The sequence below is a fragment of the Dasypus novemcinctus genome, chromosome 3 (genome assembly GCF_030445035.2).
Source record: "Dasypus novemcinctus isolate mDasNov1 chromosome 3, mDasNov1.1.hap2, whole genome shotgun sequence".
NCBI lineage: Eukaryota > Metazoa > Chordata > Mammalia > Cingulata > Dasypodidae > Dasypus > Dasypus novemcinctus.
This window is the reverse complement of record NC_080675.1, coordinates 172,456,819-172,461,218: the sequence shown is the minus strand read 5'-3', so window position 1 is coordinate 172,461,218 and position 4,400 is coordinate 172,456,819.

Genomic DNA, 4,400 nt, shown 5'->3' with positions numbered 1-4,400 from the left:
CCGCCGCGCTCATTGGCCGCCGCGGACCGCCCCCGAAAATTCTGCTTTTCTATTGGTGGGTATAGGGCCCAGCCCCGCGGCGGGCGGGAGGCCGGGCCGCGGGCCTTCTGGGAGTTGTAGTTCAGCCGGAGACGACCCGGCCCGCCGGCCCCGCTGCGGGGCATTCGGGTGACAGCCCGAGGATTGCCCCAGGGCAGAGGCGGGAAAGGCCGCGGACGGACCGTGCGGGACCCAGTGTTGGCCAGAGCTGTGTCCTGGGCCAGGCCATGTCACCTCTCTAGGGCCCCCGTCTGTTTGCCTATAAAAAGTGAAAGTGAGGTCAGACGGGCAGGTCCTCTTCACCGGTGAAAGTGCCAGTCGGGGCAAGTAGTACCGTTAGGTCCCTCGAAGGCTGAAAGCCGTTCCTGGGCAGGAAAGGAGTGCACGCGGAAAGAGGCCCTCATCGCCCAAGCCTGGCGCCCTCTCCCCCCAACTCGCAGATACACACGAGCGCCGGCCCTCACACACCCCTTTGTTGTCGCACGTGGTTTCCCTGCGCCTGGAGGAAAGCCCTGTCCTCCCTCTTCTGCCACCGAACGCCCACTCCATCTCCTCCGCCCTGGAGCCTGCCCTAACGTCACCCCGTGGGGGAGACACCGTCCCCAGCCCCCCGGTCGACGTCTCCACTAAAAGAGTTTCCACAGTACTGCTGAATCGTCCCTCTCGGCGCGGGGGTTGGGTGGGCAAGGGGGACGATTCTGCCTTGATGCTCCCAGGGTTGGCGCCGTTGAAGAAACGGCTTCTCCGGTGCTGCATGAAAATAGGTGAAACCGCCGGAGAGCCCGAGTGGAAAATCTAAGGCTGGAGAAGTCACTCTTAATGGGCTGTGGTAGACTGGATGTGTGTGTTTGTACAGAACAATTCCCGGAGGCATATGCAGTCAAATGACATAGGTTGTTTTAATTTTCATTTCCTTATAAGTATTTGAGAGAAAAAATTTCATCTTATTGATGACTTTAATCTTGTTTCCCATGAACTGATTGTTAACATCCCTTTTCCCATTTTTCTATTAGATTTATTTATAAAAATTCTTTTGTATAGTAAGAAAATCATCCCTTTGTTACATGGGTTGATAGTATTTTTACCATTCTGCTGTTTGCTTTTGGCAAATAAACAGATTGTTTATTTGCGTGTTTCCATACAGAAATTTTAAAATCGTATGCAGCCGGATTTGCCAATCTTTCTTTCATGGCCTCTGAGTTTTGTTTCATTCTTAGAAAGGTCTCCTTACCACCCCAAAGATTATTTGAAGTTTGCCTGCTTTTCACTAATTGAGCTCTTTGATCCAAGTACAAAGGTGCAAAGTGAACCTCAGGACTTGAATCCTATCTCCCAATAGTTACACCAGGGTAGCCTCTTTACATATTAATATTAGCCCAAACTGACAGATGCAAACAGCGCCACCACCAGGCCAGCGTGAGAAGTCAGCACCTGAATGCAGGATTAGGAGGGCCTCCCCCCCAGCCGCCAGCGTTCCTAGAGAGATCTGCAAAATGATTGAGAATGGTGGTTCTTGAGGAGGACCTTGTATTAGCACAGATTTATTTCTCAACGTATCCACCTTCACCAGGAATGGAAATGTACACAAAAGGGAAAAGATTTGTTTGGTTCCCCCGGGGCCATAGCTAAAACTTTCCAGCAGCCCAAGAGTCCATTTACCTCTGCTCCTATCCCAGCCAACACTTGAACACAAGAACTGGCGCTGTTTGGCGCAGGGGAGTCCTGGAGCCAGCTCTCTGTCCTGTGCCTGATCCTTGGGGAAGCTGGTCCTGGCCAATGTCAACTATCCCAGGTGAAATAGAAAGCAAATCATTTTTAAGACCGGTTCATGGCATAATGGCCCTACTGAGCAGGGCCCCGCTACCCAAGCCAAGAAACCCAGACACATCCAGTGCAGAGGGCTGCTCTCCAAGTGCTCCCTTCTCCATCGGCCAAACCACAGGGCTAACAGGGGCTCTGTTTTACCTGTAGTCATTCTTTTTTTTTTTTTTAATTTTCCATTTTATTGTGTGTGTGTTTTTTCCCCCAGCAAGTAGTATTTCTTCCATCTTTAAGGACTCAGCTCCTTACATAGGCTTCGGCAGAGGTCGTGGAGCAGCACCCGCAGGTCTAAATCGGGCTGGGGGTGTTTGTCCGTCCGGGCTTCAGGAGACTGGTTTCTGACCACCTTGCTGTGAACAGCACAACTCACACAGTAACGTAGTTTCACATACAGCTTAGGAAGCGTGTAAGCGTCGAAGACACTTGCTTCGGAAATGTCCCTGATGGCTGCGGCCTCTACTATGTTTCGAATGACGAACTTAATGGCCTTATCCTTAGGCACGCAGCAGGCAGCAGTTTGTGCAGCGAATAGGCTGCCCGTGGCCGCCGCCCTTTTTGGCACCTGCGGTCACCCCTCGGGCTGAAGTGTGGTTTGCTGGCGGGGGAGCAGCCGCGGCAGGCCAAGCCGCTGCCCCCATAATAGGGTGGCTGGTCGGACTCACCGCCACCCCTGAAGGGAGCTCGGTATGGGCACAGAGTGCCCTCGGGTCTCCCCTTCCCGGCAGCCATGCTTCCGCGGCCGCCCCTCCTCCCGGATGGCGCCACACATGCCTTGTGGGGCGGCACCCTTCTTCTTCTTTCTCCCTGCGCAGGCGCAGGGCGGAAAATTCCAGTCTGCCCTTTTCCCCTCCCCTGACAGCAACAACAGCCGGGTGTGGGCGGGAAACTCAAGTCTGCCCTCCACCCCAGCAACAGCAGCCACCAATCCCTAAACCCTGCCCCTTCCCCCAGCAACAGCGACAGCCAATCCCTAACCACCACCCCTCCCCCGTCCAGTACCGCCCACTGACCTTTCGCCGGCAACCAATCAGAACAGGGCGTGGCTTCGACCAATCAGCCTTCCCCAGCCCCTATAAAACTGTTGCCTCTCCCTCAATAAAGTGGACTTGCGTGTTTACCTTGTCTCCGTGGTAGTTCTTCTGCCGTGCGCCCTCCAGTCCTGAGAGCCCCCGACAAGGGCCTGGCCTCCCTTGTCCCCAGTTCGTCGCCTGCTTCTCCGGGCGACCCCTTCGTCGCCGGCTTTGCCGGGCGACCCCGTCAGCCAAACCGCGCAACCCCTGTGAGACCGACCCCTCGTCTGCTGCTGGACCGACCGCTCGTCCCAAGTGGGACCGACCCCTCGTCCGCAGCCAGACCCCACCTCTACCGACCGAGCAAGCCGCCGCAGCACCACCGTTGTTCCTTCTTTTCTTTGTCATCTTGGAAGCGAACACGGAAAAGAGCCCTGTGGTGATTCTTGGTTAAAAGCTAGTTTAAGTAAAAAAAATGTAATGAAAGGATATCAGGGGATTCACAGAATATATGGGAGTTGAAAGATCAGGCTCAGGAATCAAGAAACCCACAGACGAAAAGGTCACTGTGTTGGCAGAAAGGGTCTAGCCAGCCCACCCCGTGACTCCCGGGGAGGCGACAGCCACCTTTGTTTTCCTACCCTCCTCACTCAACGATCCAAGCCCAAGGAAGGAGCCTCTGGTTGACCCAGTCTAAATCACATGCCCATCCCATTGGTGCATGAAGGTACGAAGGGATTGCCCTGGTTCCTAGCTTTCCTACTAATATCCCACCCAAAGACACATTCCCCGCTCCAGAGATCAAAGGCCCATTAGGAAAAACTGGACAGGCAGAAACTACATGTGTCCCTACCTGTCCCTAGACACTAGACGAGTGGAGACCTCACCCCAAGGAATGCTCAGCCCCAGGATTGATGCAGGATTGATGGAGATGGATGATGAGAGGGTGTGCAGAGCACCTGGCCACGATCGGGACCAATGACCCCCGAGCAGGGATGCCCACACAGTGAGGCCAAGGGGCCTTTGGCCCCCGAGGGTGCAGGAAGCAACACCCCTACCCAAGACCTTCGTCATTGCTTAACCCCAACCTGCTTCTTCTGTGCCAGGATTAAGAGGAGAGTGTCTTAGTGTCTGCCAAGCACAGGTTTCTCTTTTTTTTTTTTGCTAGTTACGCTGCAGACCCAGGGCCACTAAGTATGGCTGGGAAAAGATCATTGAAATGGGCCACGCTGTAGAATGCTCTAAGGCTGGCTAAGCGGAAGGAAAAGGCAAAACGGCTCATCAGAGAAATGTCCAAACAGGGAGAGGCGGATGGGATGGGGTCACTTTTTTTTTTAAAGAGGGGAGAATTAAGTTCAGTCTAAGGACCTAAGAGTCACTAAACAACGTTGAAGTTAAGGATCACATGACACATGCCCATATGAAAAGAAAAGGGAGGGTAGGGGTTTTTTTTTAGAGAGGGATTTTTTTTCATGCCCCAAGGCCAGTATCTTTTCCTGTTTTTATTATTATTATTAATGGTTTGTACTT